Source organism: Mauremys reevesii, linkage group 14 (genome assembly GCF_016161935.1).
Source record: "Mauremys reevesii isolate NIE-2019 linkage group 14, ASM1616193v1, whole genome shotgun sequence".
Taxonomy (NCBI): Eukaryota; Metazoa; Chordata; order Testudines; family Geoemydidae; genus Mauremys; species Mauremys reevesii.
Window position 1 is genome coordinate 9,867,000 of NC_052636.1, and position 19,666 is coordinate 9,886,665.

Consider the following 19,666-nt stretch of genomic DNA (forward strand, 5'->3'; position numbering starts at 1 on the left):
CATCCCAGACAGAAAAGTAATAGGCCAAAAAGAAACCGAGCAGCTGCTGAAGTAGTTCAGTTGGGAGCATGCTAGACTAACAGGCTCTTCTATCCCCCTTTGTGCACGGGTGGGATGTTTTCTGAAAGTGCAGCAGTTCCTTTAACTGCCACGAGTCCGTCATTTCAGGCTATGCAGCAAGAAAAGGCAGCATGGGCTTCTGCACCGAGTTGGCCCACCTGACCTTTCATTCTTCTCTTGCTCTTTGTCAGCAAGGGGAAGAAAAAGAAGCTCTCCCTCAAGCTGGAGTCACAAGGGTGACGTAAGGACGACTTCCTGAGTGCCCGCTCCAGTCCTCTGCTCTGCCAGCTGACCTATTGAAGGACTGTCACCACTTTCTCCAGGTTTGTCCATCGGTCTGTGCCAGGGTGAGCAATAGCTAAACTAAGCTGTTGGAGTTTCTGTAGCGTAGTGGTTATCACATTTGCCTCACACGCAAAAGGTCTGTGGTTCAAAACCAGGCAGAAACATGCTGTCTTTTGCCAGATCCCTTTGCTGTTCAGGAAGGCCTCCTCCTTCTCCTATTGGCCTGTCCGTGGGATAACTCCAACCCCTGCATGACAGAGGGTGCTGACAGCAGTGGAGAAAGCACCTTGGCGTCAGGCTGGAGAACCTAGAGGAGTGCGGCGTGTCACCTTTTGGAGGCTTGTGGCTTGGCCTCCTCTGCTGTTGGAGGTTGGCCGGTGGAGGCCGGCTCTTCCTGCTGGCCTCCTCTGTGTGACTTGCCAAAGGAGGAAGTGAGGCAGGAATGGGGCAAAAGAGGAAAGTCGAGCTGAGGAAGGCAGGGCAGAAAGTAAGCACATCAGTGCGGCTAAATGGGGTTAGTAGAGCATCACCATTCGTTCTGCAAAGCCGGGGGAGGTGCGGTTGGCTGCTGGGAGGCAGAATCCTGTGCCTGCCTCTTGGCTTCCCAGGGGTGGCTCCTTGCAGCCCAGGAGAAGCGGGGTTCTGGGGGGAAGGAAAAGCAGCAGTGGCGAGGCTGAGTGGGCTCCTTTCTGGCCGACATGTTGGGCTGTGGCGGGAGGGGGGGCGGTTGGGAGTTGCCTGTAAGCCATAAGTGGACTTGGTGCAGTGAAAACCGCTGCTCCATTCTGGCTGACCATGGGAGTGAGGGCAGGGCGCTGGCTGTGAGCAAATGGGATCCAGGAAGCCCCAGCCTGCCCCTCCAGGGGCCCAGTCTTCTTCTTCTGTCCTGCCATGGGGAGCCCGGCCTAGAGCCTGCCCAGCATGTGCTGCAGCTCGAGCATTAAGCCTTCCTGTGTGGCCTGTGCTGGAGCTGACCCTGGCCCCCTGTGGGGCACTGTTGGGGCAAATCCCGACTGCAAATAATTCTGGCCACAAGATCAACCCATTGGGTCGAATGGGGCAAGCTGGAGGCCTGGTGCCTTAGTCTGTGGGGCCAGAAGGTCAAGCCATTTTCCTGCATGTGGGGGGGGAGGCAGCCGCTGTGGTTTGCCCTTCCTGCTCCCTGCGCTGCTGCACCCTAAAATCCCTGTCGGCCGGCAAGATGGGCTGGGAGCCTGGAGAGAGGAGGCAAAGGGGTGGCCCGAGCCCCCTCGGCCACTGCCCCTGCCCCCGGCAGCCCACAGAGACCTGATGCCTCCCCAAGTGACACACGGAGATGTGCCAGCAGCGCTAAGGCAGCTCCCTGCCCACTCTGCCCCCTCCCTCCCTGCCACATTGCTCCTGGAAGTGGCCGGCATATCCCTGCAGCCCTGAGTGCAAACGCCACAGCTGACCCGCCCCCGTATCCCACTGCCTAGGAGCCACTGCCGGAGGGGAGTGTGTGCCAGTCACTTTGGGAGCTGTGCTGCCCGAGGTAAGCACCTCCACCCCCGACCACCTCCTGCACCCCTACCCCTGCCCCAGCACAGAGGCTCCCTGTGTCTTGAACAAGCACTTTCAAGGATTGGCCAAGAACTTCTGCTCTGTTTCTGTGAAAGAGACACAAAAAAGGGAGCCCAACGGACAAGTTTAGTTCGCAAGCACAAACTGGCAGGGCCAAGCCTGGATCTCTCAGTTACTCAGAAGGCTCTTCAGCCAGCTCTTCCCAAAAGCCAGTCTCTAGAGGCTTTTGTGACATGATGTACTTCAAAATAGCTCCCTGTAGCTCACATAGTCATCATTCCTATATGGCTGTGATATGTCCTACCAACCATTCCATGTAAGTTATCATATGAAAAGTCATGATCTGCTGAAATCGGTTATTCTGTCCAAATATGTATAGCATGAGGGTGTGTGAAGTTATGCATTTTGCTGTATGGTTGTTACTGAAATAGGCTATAATTTTGCTAGTGACCCCTGCCGAGGAGGGTGTTCAACAACCATGAATCAGCAGAGGAATTGTAATTAAGGGATTTCCAATTCAGTGACAGATGCCCAAACACAACACTGTGGGGACCGCTCAAGTCTATGACTCAGTTGCACAAGACCACACCAGGAGGATTCCCCAACCTAGTGACTCAGCAGAGCCCACCCGGACACGTCTGGGCAAGTGTCTTCTAGACACTTGAACTAAGGCTATAAAATAGGAGACTGGGGCATCATGTTTTTGCCTTTCTCCTCCCCCACCTATGCTGGAAGCAGCAGGAATCCTGAGAAAATGAAAGTCATCTGAGGACAGTAATCCAGGTTTTAGGGGGAATTCTATGTATTAAGGAGGGTAACATCCAGTAGGATGAGAAAATTGCTTGACCTAACTACTGCCTAGTGTAATAAGGTGTAAAGTTTAGATTTTGCTGTGGTCGTACAGTGCTTAGTGCTCTGCATTCTGGCCTCAAGAGCCATGGGATGCATGTTGAGTTACAATGACCTTTTCCTTGTCTCCACATTTCTTATGTGCCTCCTTCTGACACTTGTCAGAAAAACAACTGGTTTCTTTTGCAAGCATTTGCATTGCAAGGCAGAGGCAGTCTTCTCTGTTTCCAAAAGATTCACCAAAAGGTGGGAAGAGCAGACACATTTGTTAAGGCACCACTGGGAGCTGCATCCCTAACTCCACTTTACCTGGCAGGTGAGTCACCCAGCTTAGCCACGGTGCGACTCTCTGGGACTTTTCTCCCAACCGCTCCATTTTTCATCAATGACAAACAAAAGGAAGGTGACATGACATCTGTGTGTGAACATCTCCAGGGAATCACAAGGACATGTGGCGCAGGCTCTCGTGTTGCAGCAATTGCAGTTGAAGCAACCACCATGCCAATGCCAGTCATAGCAGCGTTTTCATCAACTCCAGGTTTGTGATTTGATTGTTTCCAATGCTTCTCTCCAAGAAGCTTTTCCTTAGCAAGCAATGACTTGGATACCAAGGGAGGCCTCTTCTGTTTCCTAGGCAGACACAGGAAAATGTGAGCAGAGGAGACAAAAGCCATACACCAAGGCACCACTGGGAGTTGAACCCAGGATCTCCTGTTTACTAGACAGGTGCTTTAGCCAGCTAAGCCATGGTGCCTGCCTGAAGAAGGTATTTGCAACTGTTTCATTTGATGGTTGAAGTCAGCACCTGCAAATTCTAATGTACAGACGTTCCCCATTTCCCTCAAGACTTGCAGACCTTGAGGTGTCTGGCTCTCCGTGCACAGAAAGCCACAGCTGAGTAGACAGAGGGCTTCTAACAGGTGCCTCTACCACCAGTCACTGTGATCAGATAATGGTTAGTGATCTGTGTTTCAGTCGCAGCAACCTCGGCTCAGTTCTGAGTCATGGTAACCTTTCCTTCAGCTCCAGACTTCTCATTTGCCACTTTCCATGTGTGATGGGCTGTCTGCCCCAAACAAGCAGGAGAAAGATTAAGGCAGCCTTGAAGAGGCTGTGCAGAACCCAGCCTATCAAGAAAGGGCTTATTGGGAGAGCCAATCAGGAGAAGGCTTGCTGGAGCAGCCCATATATAAAGAGCTGCTCAGCAGAGCAAGAGTTAGTCACTCCTTGGAGTTTGAGGAGGGAGGATTGGCTGCTGTGAAGGAAGGAAGGAGCAGGGAGGGCACCGTGATCAGAGCAGTGCTGGGGTAAGGGGTGCATGAGTGACTTCCTGGCTGACTACTGCCAGACTAAGGCCCTGATACAAAGGTGGAGGAAGGTTCTAGGTCTGTTGGGCAATGGTCCAGGGAAACAGATGGCAGGGTTGGAGGTTTAGACCTTTTGCCTCAGTAGCCACTGACACGGGTGGCTACACCCTGGACTGCAGCCGGCCACTGAGGCAAGTGTCTGGGTAGAGGACATCCCCCCCCCCCAGCAGGGGGGAGAGAACTGAGTGGGGCACAGCCAGAGGGCTGTGTCCATAAGAGGACACTGAAGTCCTGAGAGCAACATGGGTCCTAATGATCATAGAATCTCAGGGTTGGAAGGGACCTCAGGAGGTCATCTAGTCCAACCCCCTGCTCAAAGCAGGACCAAACCCAACTAAATCATCCCAGCCAGGGCTTTGTCAAGCCTGACCTTAAAAACCTCTAAGGAAGGAGATTCCACCACCTCCCTAGGTAACCCACTCCAGCTCTTCACCACCCTACCAGCGAAAAAGTTTTTCCTAATATCCAACCTAAACCTCCCCCTCTGCAACTTGAGACCGTTACTCCTTGTTCTGTCATCTTCTACCACTGAGAACAGTCTAGATCCATCCTCTTTGGAACCCCCTTTCAGGTAGTTGAAAGCAGCTATCAAATCCCCCCCTCATTCTTCTCTTCTGCAGGCTAAACAATCCCAGTTCCCTCAGCCTCTCCTCAGAAGTCATGTGCTCCAGCCCCCTAATCATTTTTGTTGCCCTCTGCTGGACTCTCTCCAATTTATCCACATCCTTCTTGTAGTGCGGGGCCCAAAACTGGACACAGTACTCCAAATGAGGCCTCACCAGTGCTGAATAGAGGGGAATGATCACATCCCTTGATCTGCTGGAAATGCCCCTACTTATACAACCCAAAATGCCATTAGCCTTCTTGGCAACAAGGGCACACTGTTAACTCATATTCAGCTTTTCGTCCACCGTTACCCCTAGGTCCTTTTCTGCAGAACTGCTTCCTAGCCATTCGGTCCCTAGTCTGTAGCAGTGCATGGGATTCTTCCGTCCTAAGTGCAGGACTCTGCACTTGTCCTTGTTGAACCTCATCATGTTTCTTTTGGCCCAATCCTCTAATTTGTCTAGGTTCCTCTGTATCCTATCCCTACCCTCCAGCGTATCAACCACTCCTCCCAGTTTAGTGTCATCTGCAAACTTGCTAAGGGTGCAGTCCACACCATCCTCCAGATCGTTAATGAAGATATTGAATAAAACCGGCCCCAGCACCAACCCTTGGGGCACCCCACTTCGCCAATGGCCAGTTCAGATCTCAGGTTTGGGGGTTTCCCCCATTTCCACCTGCAGGGATTTGTCCTTGTGCGGGTGGGAAATGGTTCCCCCGAGTGATTTCTGAGCTGGGCAGAGGGTGAATGGGCAGAGGCTGGGGGGCCCTGAGACAGGGACACCTCTGGGCTGGGCTGGGGGGGGGGCACTCTCTGCTGGCAACGGGGCCTGGGAAGGGCCAGGAAGGGGAGGGAGGAGCCAGTGTCCCCCATGGAGACGGCCCAGCCCCAGCTACTTCCCCTCCCCCACCTGCCCAACCCAGCAGCCCCCCCCTGCACCACTTGCTAGTCACATTCCCAGACCCCACTGCCAGCCCCTCCCCACTGCCAGGGACTTTCTCACTCCAGCCCCCTCCTGTCCCCTGTGAAAAGACATCACCCAGGGCTCCCTGCCGACCATGTGAGTGTGAGGCAAGAAGAATCCGTCCCATTCTGTTGTTGATTCAATATCGCTGTGTAATCCCCTCCAATTTCCCATCTTTTCTCTTCAACTGTTAAATGGTGACACAAAATCTCCCAGAGGTTGGTGCTTCTCTTTTACATTGGCAAATATTTAGTTTGTGCCCCATTTTCTCCTCAGTTCTGAAATACTGATATCAAATGCTCAAAAATCTTCCCCCTTTTCTCCCCAGGTGTGTGACTGAGATCAGGGCTCCTATCGTATTGCCAGGTGCTGCAGAGACCCCAACTGAGCTGTGGGCCCCGTTCTGCCAGGCACTGAAGAGACCCCAGGTGAGATCAGACCCCACTGTTGTGCCAGGTAAAACTGGGACCTGGACTGATATCATGGGCCCCTACCCTCCCCTTGTGCCAGGCAGCGCACGACTGTGATCCAAACCACTGCCTCCATTGTGCTAGGCACTTCAGAGACCTCGACTGAGATCTGTGTCCCCGTTGGGTCTGACATTGCACTGACCCTAACAAAGATCACACCCCACCACTGTACTGGGCACTGCACAAACCCTGACAGAGATCCTGCCCCCACATTTTGCCAGATGCTGCAGGGGCCCTAAACAAAATCCGGGATCCTGTAATGCTGGGAGTTGCAGAGTCCCCGACTGAGGTCAGGCCCCTGTTGTGCAGGGCTCTGCACAGACACCAAGATCAGGGTCCCCATTGTGACAGGTGCTGCACAGACACCAAGGGTATCTCTACCCTGCTGAGTCACCCATGCCAGGTGACTCAGGCTCACAGGGCTCAGGCGAGGGGGCTGTTTAATTGCAGTGTAGGTGTCTGGGCTCGGGCTGGGGCCAGGCTGTGGGACCCTGCGAGGTGGGAGGGTGCCAGACCTTGGGCTGCAGCCCCAGCCGGAACATGGACACCACAATTAAACAGCCCCACAGCCTGAGCCGTGTGAGCCCAAGTCAGCGGGCACGGGCCAGCCGCCGGTGTCTAACAAGTTTGCATGGAGAATTTGGGGCAAAACTGGAAACTGAACCCAGATTGTTTGGGTTCTTGCCTCTCCCCTTAACCCCAAGCCCAGCGTGTGTGTGTGCAGCGTTGTTTTGGTCTGTGTTTGCCTTGCATTGGCTTCCAAGGGAGGCTGTGGAATTTCCTTCATTGGAGGTTTTTAAGACCAGGTTAGAGATACACCAGTCTGGGAATGTCTAGGGATACTTAGTCCTGCCTCAACACAGAGGGCTGGAGTAGATGCCCTCTCAAGGTCCCTTCAGGCCTACATTGAAATAATTCTCTTTTGTGCTGTGTCCTGTTCTACGCTGAGCTGTTTTGCATGGTGCCATTTGGAACTCTGATCGCACCTTGTTGTATTACAGTTTTATGGTGCATCGTTTTGCCTCAGCTTGTTGGTGCCTGTGCTGTGTTGCTTTGAGTTGAGCTATTTTCCGTTTTGTGCTTTTCTCCTAGGATGTCGTCGTTTGCATCGTGTTGCTTTCTTTTCCTTTGTATTGTCATTCTATGCTGTGGAATGTAGGTTGTTTTTTCCCCCCCTGAATTGCCTGACGTTATGTTGTGGTGGGTTTTATTCTGTATGTTGGGTTTTATATGTATATATTGCATCACATCCTAGAAATGTAGGGCTAGATAGGACCTCAAGATGTCATCAAGTCCAGCTCTCTCTGCCGAGGCAGGACCAAGTATCTGTAGATTATCTCTGACAGAGCTTTGTCCTGCCTGTTCTTAAAAACTTCCAGGGACAGAGACTCCCCAGCCACCCTTGTAAGACTATTCCAGAGCTGACCTGCCTTAGCTCTGGGGACACCCACACAGACTGTAGTGGTGAGCAGCTCTGGAGAGAGAGGAGACCCCAGTGAGTGGCAGCTGGGTAAAGAGACTGAAGTTGGGAGGAGAAACATTGACGTGTCCAAGGTCACCCAGGCTGTCTGTGACAGAGCTAGAAATAGGTTCTAGTGCCACCGTACTGCTGTTTCTGAAGTTCTCTGCCACCCTGGTGTTTTAGGCACTGGTGCAAACCCTTAGTGTAGACAGAATTTACACTAGTGCACTCTGATTGGCACTGGTGCACCATGTCCCGGTTTGACGATGTGCGGGGGGGGGGGGGGGAAGTGACCTCACAGAGGCCTGGGGCTGGCTGAACAGTGCAGCTGGGAAGGGAGGGGCAGCAGTGAGTGCTGGAGGTATGAGCCAGGAGCACAGCCCCACAGGGCTGGGCACTGACTTCTCCTGACCCAGGGGACACCCCCCAGCGAGGTGGTTTGTCCATGGATGCACAGGCTGTCTTGGCAGGGCAGCTCAGCTGCAGTCCCTGCACACCTCTTCCTGCAGCCTAATACAGTGTGCTTGGGGGACCTTCCCAAGCTGCGGGTGACGGGGCTCTGGAGCTAACAGGGTCTGTTCCTGGCTCTGTCACAGACCCGTTCAGTGACCGTGGGAAGTCACAGCCCCTCTCTCTGTAACGCTGTCTTCAGTGTCTCGAGAGCGCGAGCACCAGCCTCAGGCAGACTGGCAAGAATCAGGGCACAAACCCCAAACTGGGTGCGAGGTCTGTATGGAGCTTTCACCAACCAAGTATCCAGTGTAAACGCTTCAGGCTCTGTAACAGTATTAACATGGAATCACAGACAGTCCCCTTGGGTGATCCCATATATCTCACCATGCAGGTGAGCTCACCTTCGTGACAGATGGTCCCTTACTCCAGGGGTTCTCAACCTTTTTCTTTCTGAATCCCCAGTGATGGAGATTCCACAACCTCTCTAGGCAATTTATTCCAGTGCTTAACCACCCTGACAGTGAGGGAGTTTTTCCTAATGTCCAACCTAAACCTTCCTTGCTGCAATTTAAGCCCATTGTTTTTTATCCTGTCTGCAGAGGTTAAGAAGAACAATTTTTCTCCCTCCTCCTTGAAATGACCTTTTATGTACTTGAAAGCTGATCATGTCCCCTCTCAGTCTTCTCTTCTCCAGACTAAACAAACACAATTTTTTCATTCTTCCCTCATAGGTCACGTTCTCTAGACCTTTAATCATTTTTGTTGCTCTTCTCTGGACTTTCTCCAATTTGTCCACATCTTTCCTGAAATGTGGCACCCAGAACTGGACACACCATTCCAGTTGAGGCCTAATCAGCGCGGAGTAGAGCGGAAGAATTACTTCCTGTGTCTTACTTACAATACTCCTGCTAATACATCTCAGAATTATACTTGCTTTTTTTGCAACAGTGTAACATTGTTGACTCATGTTTAGCTTGTGATCCACTGTGACTCCCAGATCCGTTTCTGCAGTGCTCCTTCCTGGGCAGTCATTTCCTGTCTTGCATGTGTGCAAGTGATTGTTCCTTCCTAAGTGGAGTACTTTGCATTTGTCCTTATTGAATTTCATCCTGTTTACTTCAGACCATTTCTCCAGTTTGTCCAGATCATTTTGAATTTTAATTCTGTCCTCCAAAGCACTTGCAACCCCTCCCAGCTTGGTATCGTCCACAAACTTGATAAGTGTAATACAGAGACTCTGTTACTGGGAGGGTTTCACCATGTCTCAGAAGGTTACAGCCTGGTGGGAGGGGACTAGGCCTGTACTGGGATAAGGTCACTCTGTGCTTCACAGTGTGGCAGAACCTGGAATGTCCATTAGCAGGGAACAATGCTGGGGGGAATCGACATATGGAAAGGACAGAAACCCTGTCTGAATTCTCTCACATTGCCCTTCTCGCCCTGGCAGGCTACAGAATAACGTCCACATTTCGCCCCAAATCATCCCCTCTCCCAGCGGGAAGGAAATGGCTGCAATGGAGCTGGCTCAGGTAAGGGATTCTCAGGGAGCTGGTGGTGGGTTCTGGTTGGAGGGAGAGGAGCAGTAAATGTATAGGAGGGTGGGAGGCAGGAAGTATCTTGGGTGGAGAAAGGGAGGGGACAGGATGAGACAAACCTGCTGAGACTTGTATACTCTAGGGTGTGATGGGTTGTCACCCCGGGGTGCAGTCTGGGGGGCTTCTGGGAACCGCTGTGCCCTCTAACCCTCAAGCTGGCCCGGCCCTTCTGTCACGGAGTGTGGGGGAGTCCGGTCCTGCACCCCTCTGCCTGGGACTCAGTGACTCTCAGCCAGCCAGTAAAACAGAAGGTTTATTGGACAACAGGAATGCAGGTTACAGCAGAGCTCGGAGGCACAGCCAGGACCCCTCAATCAAGCCCCTCTGGGGTCCAGGAAGCTTAATCCCCCTAAATTCCAACCACCCAGCCCAAAACTTAACTCCCCTCCCTCCAGCTGGACCCTTCCTTTGTCCACCTTCCCGGGCAAAGGTGTTGACACCGCTCCCTGCTCCCTGGCTCAGGTTACAGGCTGAGCACTTGTCTCTCACCTAAAGTAATCCCCGGCTCTCCCATCTCCCACACAGACAGCCCCTACTCCATCACAGCTCTCCCCCTTTGAGACTGAACTGAGCGGGGTCACTCTGCCCAGTGACCTGAGGAAGTTCAGGGCCCCCTCTCCGGGACAACGCTTCCGCTATGAGGTTGGCACTTCCCTTCACATGGACCACGTCCATGTCATAGTCCTGCAGGAGCAGGCTCCACCTCAGGAGCTTGGCGATGGCTCCTTTCATCTGGTGCAGCCAGGTCGGGGGAGAGTGGTCGGTGTACACGGTGAAGTGTCGCCCAAAGAGATAGGGCTCTAGTTTCTTAAGGGCCCACACCATGGCCAGGCATTCCTTCTCGATGGCCGTGTAGTTCTGCTCCCGGGATAGCAACTTCTTGCTCAGGTACACGATAGGGTGTCTCTCCCCCTTTTCATTCTCCTGCATTAACACTGCCCCCAGTCCCGTGTCTGAGGCGTCGGTGGACACCATAAAGGGTTTGTCAAAATCTGGGTTTGCCAGAACTGGGCCACTGAGCAGAGCCTCTTCAGTGCCCGGAGAGCCTGCTGGCACTGCTCGGTCCAGACCACCTTGTCTGGCTTCCCCTTCTTGCACAGCTCAGTGATGGGGGCGGCTAAAGTGGGGCACGAACCTATGATAGTACCCCGCCATCCCGATAAAGGCCTGGACCTGCTTTTTGGTTTGGGGAGCAGGCCAGTCTCTGATTACCTCCACCTTGGCTGGTTCTGGCTTTAGGCAGCCGCTCCCCACCTGATGGCCCAGGTAAGATACTTCAGCTATCCCCACCTTGCTCTTCTCCTCCTTTACGGTTAACCCCGCCTCTCGGAGTCGGTCCAGCACTCGTCTAACCTGTGACACGTGGTTCTCCCAGGTCTGGCTGAAGACGCAGATGTCGTCAATATATGCCACGGCAAAACTCTCCATCCCCCTCAGTAGCTGATCCACCAGGTGCTGGAAGGTGGCTGGCGCTCCCTTGAGGCCGAAGGGCAGGGTCAGAAACTCGTAGAGCCCCAGAGGGGTGATAAAGGCCGATTTCAGCCTGGCATCTGCGTCCAGCAGCACTTGCCAGTAGCCCTTTGTAAGATCCATGGCGGTGAGGTACCGAGCGCCTCCCAGCTTGACTAGGAGCTCGTCAGGCCTGGGCATGGGGTAGGCATCAGATACGGTGATGGCATTGAGTTTTCGGTAGTCCGCACAGAACCGGATCGACCCATTCCTTTTTGGGGACCAGCACCACCGGCGAGGCCCAAGGGCTGGAAGACAGCTGGATCACCCCCAAAGCCAGCATGTCCCTGACCTCTCTTTGTAGGTCCTGGGCAGTTTTCCCAGTGACCTGAAAAGGGGAACATCTTATAGGGGGATGTGACCCAGTCTCCACCCGTTGGACAGTTAAATTAGTGCATCCAGGCTGGTTGGAAAACAGCTGTCGGTATAGATGCAGCACCCCTCTGATCTCAGCATGCTGGGCCAGGGTCAGCTGATCAGAGAGGGGAATTGCCTCCCGGTGGGGAACCAGCTTTGTCCCAGGAATAGATCCACTAAAGGGTCATCTCCCTGCTCCTCCCAATGTCCACACACGGCCAACACCAAATTCCCCCTGTGATAATATGGCTTCATCATATTGACATGGTACACCCAGCGGTGGTGCGCCCGGTTCGACAGCTCCACCACACAGTTTACCTCATTTAGTTGCTTGACAACCTTGAAGGGCCCTTCTCAGGCGGCCTGGAGTTTGTTTTTCCTCACGGGGATGAGAACCATCACTTGATCCCTGGTGGCGAAGGCACGGTCCCGCGCCGTGCGATCATACCAGACCTTCTGCTTCCTCTGGGCTCTGGCCAGATTCTCCCTGGCCAGGCCCATGAGCTCGGCCAGTCTTTCCCGGAAGGTCGGGACATACTCCACCACTGACTCTCCATCGGGAGCGGCCTTCCCCTCCCATTCGTCTCTCATCAGGTCCAGGGGCCCCCTCACCCGCCTTCCATATAACAGTTTGAAAGGCGAGAAACCAGTAGATTCCTGGGGTACCTCCCTGTACGCGAACAGCAGGTGAGGTAAGTACTTGTCTCAGTCCTGTGGGTGCTGGTGCATAAAGGTTTTTAGCATCATCTTTAGCGTCCCATTGAACCTTTCCACCAGCCCGTTGGTCTGGGGGTGATACGCTGAGGCCCAGTTGTGCCGGACCCCACATTTCTCCCACAAGCACCGGAGCAGGGCCGACATGAAGTTGGACCCCGGTCCGTTAAGATTTCCTTGGGGAACCCCACCCGGCTGAAAATGGTCAGCAGCGCATCTGCCACGGTGTCTGCTTTGATAGAGGACAAGGCCACCGCCTCAGGATAGCGAGTGGTGAAGTCTACTACCACCAGAATGTATTTCTTCCCCGACCGGGTCGCCTTGCTGAGAGGTCCCACTATGTCCATGGCCACCTTCTGGAAAGGTTCTTCTATGAAGGGTAAAGACCTCAAAGCTGCTTTCCCCTTGTCTCGGGCCTTCCCCACCCGCTGGCAGGGGTCACAGGATCGGCAGTACTGTCGGACATGGGTAAAGACCCCAGGCCAGTAAAAGTTCTGTCGCAGCCTCTGCCTGGTGCGTTGAATTCCCTGGTGCCCTGCGAGGGGGATGTCATGGGCCAGGTACAGCAGCTTGTGGCGAAACTTCTGGGGAACCACCAGCTGCCTCCTGATCCCCCATGACTCTACTTCCCCTGGGGGAGCCCATTCTCGGTACAGGAACCCCTTCTCCCACAGGAACCTCTCCTTGCAACCTCTCCTCATGGTCTGTACCGCACTGAGGTTAGCCCGGTCCCTGAGCTTCCGCAAGGAGGGATCCTTCTGCAACTCGGCCTGGAACTCAGCAGCTGGGACAGGGATGGGGACCTGCTCTCTCTCGCTGGCTGGGTCATGACCAGGGCACCCAGGGCGTTGCTGGGCCAGACCTCCAGGTCCCCCACCATTAACCCCTCCATGGGCAAATATGGGTGTACCCACTTGGCCCCCCACTTCAGGTGTACCCTCGCCACGGGCACCTTGAATGGGGTCCCGCCCACGCCCATCAGGGTCAGGTAGGTGTTGGGCACCATCCGATCTGAGGCCACCACCTCGGGCCGGGCCAGCGTCACCTCTGCGCCCGTGTCCCAGTACCCAGTGACCTTTCTCCCATCTGCCTCCAGGGAAACAAGGCACTCGCTCCGCAGGGACAGCCCTGCCCCCACCCTGTAAACCAAAAACTCAGAGCCTGGAGCATCCAGCCCCCCAGAGGAGCTGACCTGGGGCCCTCCTCCCTCCTTCGCCAGTGGTACGCGGCCAGCCCCCCATTCCTGGGAACGCTGCCCCTCGTCCAGCTGGGTCTCTACCAAGTTAATCCGGTGTGAGGTCTGTCTGCTCAGTCTGTCCTTGAGCCTGGGGCACTGGGATCGTATGTGGCCCCTCTGGCCACATTGATAGCAGCTCATGTCCCGTTGGTCCCCTCGAACTGGTTGGTTGTCCCTAACGCTGGGCGTTCCCCTTGGGAGGGGGTTCTCCCGATTCCCCCTTTGGGAGGTCCCAGGATGACTCTCTCTCTGCATCGCAGCGGGCCTGTTCCTTTGGGACTCCTCCCTGCCACCCCCCGACCGGCTCTTCACAAAGTCATCGGCCAGCCGCCCTGCATGTTGCGGGTTCTCCGGCTTTTGGTTCCTCAACCACAGCCCCAGGTCAGATGGGCACCGCTCATACAGTTGCTTCAGTACCAGCAGTTTAATCACGTCCCCCTTCGTCTGGGCCCCATCTGCCCACTTGCTGGCGTACCCCTCCATGCGGACGGCTAGTTGCAGATAGGAGACCTTAGGGGTTTTATACTGACTCCGGAACCTTTCCTGGTACATTTCAGGAGTCAGCCCAAACTCGCGCAGCAGGGCCTGCTTGAATAGTTCGTAGTTCCCTTTCTCCTCCTCTCCCAGCTGGCCGTACAATGCCACGGCCTTGGGGTCCAGTAAGGGGGTGAGAACTCGGAGCCTGTCCGCAGGATCTACCTGGTGCAGCTCGCAGACCATCTCAAAGGCATCCAGGAACTCATCCATGTCCTCCCCCTCCTTACGCTGGGGCAGGATGCATTTATCAAAGCTCTGCGCAGTCCTGGGCCCCCCCTCACTCACCGCAGCCGGGGGCTCACTGCCCCTCAGCCTCACCAGTTCCAGCTCATGATGATGCTGTCTCTCTTTCTCCTCCCGGTCATGGTCTCTCTGTTTCTCACGATCCTCCAGCTCTCTCAGTTTTAGCTCCTTCTCCCATTCCAGCCGCTTCCGCTCCACGGATGCCGAGCGTCTCCGGGATGATCCCCTGCTGGGGGGTGAGCTTCGCCGGGAGGATCCCCTGCTGGCCGGAGGGGTCACAGTGCCCTCGGTATTCACTAGGCTCCTCCCCGCCCTTCCCCTAGGCATAGGGATGGGGGGTCTCGGGAAGCCCTCAGCTGCCGGCTGACCACTCCCAGCTGGGACAGACACTGGGGCCTGCGCTGCATCTGCCAGGCTGCTTCCCTCAGACACAGGGATCAGTTCATTCAAGCGGTCTCCCTTGTGTAGCTGGGCAATCAGCTGGTCCTTGGTGAGCCTCCCTCTGTGCAGCCCCCTCTGCTTCCACAGCTCCACCAGGTCACACTTAAGCCGCTTGGCATACATCTTCCTGCTGGCCACTCGCAGGCCGGGGTGCTCACCGCTCCCCACGGTTTCCAGGGAGACCCCTAGTGCACCAGCCCTTCTTAAGGTCACCACCTTTCTGCCAGGGTCGATCCGCAGACTCCTCCGCCCCTGGGACCGCTCGCTGCAATCCCCCGGGGGACCCTGTTACTGCAAATTCCTTCTCTCTGGTCACACACTCCCAAGGGTTAATTACCCCTAAAATTGTCCCTTTCTTTTACTGCTCCCCAGTCACTTATTGCAGGAAGCACCGTCCACGGGGTGCAGTAAATCCCACCGCTACCACCAGTTGTCATGGAGTGTGGGGGAGTCTGGTCCTGTACCCCTCTTCCTGGGACTCTCAGTGACTCTCAGCCAGCCAGTAAAACAGAAGGTTTATTGGAAAACAGGAATGCAGGTTACAGCAGAGCTTGGAGGCACAGCCAGGACCCCTCAATCAAGCCTCTCTGGGGTCCAGGAAGCTTAATCCCCTAAATTCCAACCACCCAGCCCAAAACCAAAACTAAACTCCCCTCCCTCCAGCCGGCCCCTTCCTTTGTCCACCTTCCTGGGCAAAGGTGCTGACACCCCTCCCTGCTCCCTGGCTCAGGTTACAGGCTGAGCACTTGTCTCTCACCTAAAGTAATCCCCGGCTCTCCCATCTCCCACACAGACAGCCCCTACTCCATCACACCTTCTTGCACTGCTTTGCTGGAGATTCAGCCAGCCTCTCCAGGCCCTGTTATCACCCAACACGACAGCAGGTGGCGCCATACACCCAACTAAGCTACCTGAGTGCTTTACCTGAGCCACTCAAGGAGAGAGAGACGACAACAGCCAATTTCCCAGTGATAAGTGTTAGCAAACAGATCAAAGCAGATGACTTGGCAAATAACCAAAAGCTCAAAAAAGCCTGACATACTAGATGGATAGAATTTGAATTAGCAATTTCTCACCCTGACTGATGATAGAAGCAGTCCACCAAGTTTCCATACACAAGCTAGAAATCCCTTTACCCTGGGACCAGCACTTCCCCCAGTTCAGTCTTTGTTCCTCAGGTGTTTCCAGGAGTTCTCTTGTGTGCGGAATGAGGCCAAGAGATGATGTCACACCCACCTTATGTAGCTTTTCCATATGGCAGGAACCCTTTGTTCCAAACTCAGTTCCCAGTCCAGTTTGTGGAAAAATACAGGTACCAAAATGGAGTTTAGTGTCATATGGTCTGGTCACATGCACTAGCATGTCATGCTGAGTCATAGTAGCTATGACTCATAGGCTGGCTGAAACATTCACAAGGAGGCTAAGCTCTTCCATGGTCCATTGTCTTTGTTGATGAGCCATGAACACTGTCTGGCTTCTTTGTTGTACCTGAAAGGCTCGTTGTGGCTGTTACCCAGAGTAAGTACATTTGAAATACAGATACAGAGTCAATATCCATAACTTCAGATACAAACATGATACATGCACACAAATAGGACAATCATATTCAGCAAATCATAACTTTTCCAATGACACTGAACATGATGCATCTTGCACAAAATGCATCATAATTATGTCCTAATCATTTGATAATCATACCACTATGCTGAATGTGGGGTGCAGTGTCAGGGCCTAATTTCAAGGCAAAGGTGTTGGGAATGGAACTTCCCCTCTTTGTGGAACAGGAAATAACCCTCTAGCCATGGCTGGGAAAACTTCCCAGACTCCCAGTGCTGAACCCTGAACCTACTGACACTTCATTAGTTACCACCAACCCCGATCTTTGTGGCAACTGCAAACGTTATCGGTGATGATTTTATATTCTCTTCTAGGTCATTGATAAGAATGTTAAATAACACAGGGTCAAGAACCAATCCTTGTGGGACTCCCCTAGAAAGAAATCTACTCCACCATGGTTCCCCATTTACAATCATAGTTTTTAATCTATTTAATGTATGTTGTGTTTATTTTGTATCTTTCTAGTTTTCTAGTCAAAATGTTGTGCTGAACCAAGTCATATGCCTTACAGAAGTCTAGGTGTATTACATCAATACTGTTAGTTGCAACCAAACTTTTTTATCTCATGCAATAAGGATATCCAGTTAGTTTGATTGGATCTGTTGTCTCTGAACCTTTGTTAATTGGTACTAATTATATTACCCTCCTTTCATTCTTTATTAATTAAATCCATATTCGCTGCTCCATTATCTTGACCAGTATCAGACTAACACTCTTGTAATTAGCTGGGTCATCTCTTTTACACTTTTAAAATATTGGCACGGCATTAGCTTAGTCCAGTCTTCTGGAATTTCCCCAGTGTTCCAAGTCCTAATTAAAATCACCATTAACAGTCCTCCACACTCCTCCACCAGATCATTCAAAACTCTTGGATACAAGTTATCTGGACCTGCTTATTTAAACATGTCTAACTGTAATAGCTGCTGTTCAACATCCTCGTGAGTTATTGTTGGAATGGAAAGACTGTCGTCGTCAATGTCTTATATGACTTACATCATCCGTTTTCTCCAAATCCAGGAGAGAAATATTTATTGAACACTTTGACCTCTTCTGCATTATTTTGATAATTCTGCCATTTCCATCTAGTAATTTACCACTACCATTGTTAGGGATTAAGTTTGTACTTAATATACTTTTTAAAAACTTCCTTCTTATTTTCATTAATTGGTCATTGATTTCTGATAGCTTCCCTTACCAATTTTCTACAATTCTGACTTTCTAACTTCTATTCTTTACTATTGACTTCCTTTCTTCCATATATTTTATTTGGAGAGTGTTGGGATTCCTACCAGGGAACCACCAGCATGGTCCAGAGACAGCCCCATCTCCTGTATCAAGCTCTGGCTAGTGGGTATGTGATAAATGTGATGACCCTGCCTCCATCTGTCAGTTGGGAGACACAAAGGTTCTCTCTTTCCACCCTCTGATGCCGCCTGGCTGTTCTAGGCAAGGTGGGGTGGGACTCTGTTAACATGTGCCTCCCGGAGCTTCCATTTCCCTGGTGCTGCTGTTCCGTGAATAGTGGGGCAGTGGGTCCTGAATGTTGGACTCTTGCTCTTTCAGAGGCCGGTGACCTTCGAGGAGGTGGCTGTGTATTTCACCAGGGGAGAGGGGGCTCTGCTGGACCCCACTCAGAGAGCCCTCTACAGGGATGTCATGCAGGAGAACTATGAGACGGTGACCTCGCTGGGTAAGGAGTCCTGTCCCCTGGGTTATTAGAAGCTGTGAGGTCTCTAAAGAACCTGAGTAGTAATAACTTTATACCTTTATTTGTCATACAAGTTTTGACAAGTTTCCTTGCCCCCCGTTTTTTTGCCTTATCTCCCACCCACTAGTATCATTTTTGTCATGTGCCTTTTTGGTGCCGTCAGTCATTTTAAAATTGCATTGAATATATCCTTATTGGCTACATGAATAACTGTAGCTTTCATGCCTTTCCCTCATTTTAAGAGGAAAATACGCCACCTGTAGAATTCTTAATTGAGTAAATAGGTGTATGACTCGTGCCTGGCTTGTGTGACAGTCAGATGAGCTCCTCTTTTGATAGGAGAGCGTATAATGTTTCCATTCAGGACCGCACCGGTGAAGGGAGAACAGAGCTGTGGGAGGGGCAGAGAAGGGGGGGAGTAGATAATTCTGGGGTGCCAGGACATGGGGAGGGTGTGTGCAGGGTTAGAGCTAAGAAGCAGAAGGGAGGGATGAGGTAGTGAGAGGTGAGGAGGGAACACAAGAATCTCCCAAGGTGCCGGGAGGTGGTGCTGGCTGAGAGTAATGGGAAGAAGTGGAGAGGAGTGTGGAGGAAGGGCACCCAGGAAGTGGCTCAGTCTCAGGTTTGAAGCTAAGTGGCCTGTCCTTGTGGAAGAGTGGGACCCCTTGGGGGTCTAGTGCACTCAAGAGGCACCTCCCAAGGACTGTTTAAAAGCCAGGGCATTGCAGAGATCCTATGGATCCATGACAGTGCCAGAGGTTCAGCCTTATGGGGAAAAGATACAAAACAAGAAAAGGATCTAAATGCGTGTTTACCATCGCTCCCTCTCAGTCCTCATGGGAATCCCTGGTCCGTTCCAAAGTGTATTAAAACCTTCCTTAAAGGCTTACCTCTTGGTTATCAGGTCATGTCCATTTGTTAGAGGGTTTTCCCTTCACCCTCCCACTTCCCTGGTTCTTGTCACGCAGACAGCAAGCAGCAAATGACCAGAAGTCTGAAGCACAGATAATGCGATGTTTATTGGGGTTATTTCCAAGCAAGCATATTCCACTGCCCCAATGAACTTACACCTAGAAAAAATAATTATGCGGCAGACAGAAACAATTAGAGAACCAGACTGATTAACAAGGTTAAAGTGGTGGCCATAAAGATAAAACAATACAGAAATGAGGGTTTCACAACCATTGATAAGTGATTTCTTGCCATCCAGACAGGCTGCTATCAAACTAAGTTTTCTTTATCCATCTTAAGATCTGTATCTTTATCTGGTGGCGATGGGCGCTATCAGGACAGGATCATCTTCCTAACAGCCCAGTAGCACCTTATTTCCGTGTGACTGGTTTGGGATGTGAGGATGTGACCCTTCGCTTCCCAGCGTATGGCTGCCCCTGCTGCTTAGCCAAAGGCCTTAGCCTAAGAACAAGGTCTCAGCCTATCCTAGTGAGAGAAGGCCCTTACACAGGCAGACTGAGATTTTGATAATTAGGTAGTTACAGGGGTATAAAGACAAAGTGATAAAAATACACCTACGTTCTTAAACTATAGGCTTTACAGGCAGGCCTGAATAACTCTATTCTAACAGTGAGTTCTACCCCTTCCCCCATTCTGTGTCTGTCCTGTCTATTTAGATCGGTGTCGGCAACCTTTCA

General features: G+C 52.4%; 2 non-coding genes across 2 annotated transcripts; one reads left to right on the forward strand and one right to left on the reverse strand.

The window, feature by feature from the left end:
• Window positions 1–436: 436 nt before the first annotated feature.
• TRNAV-CAC lies at window positions 437–509 on the forward strand. Its single transcript has one exon. It is a non-coding gene; the product is annotated as a tRNA-Val (tRNA).
• A 2,907-nt stretch (window positions 510–3,416) lies between these two features.
• TRNAT-AGU lies at window positions 3,417–3,490 on the reverse strand. The gene has a single exon. It is a non-coding gene; the product is annotated as a tRNA-Thr (tRNA).
• Window positions 3,491–19,666: the final 16,176 nt, after the last annotated feature.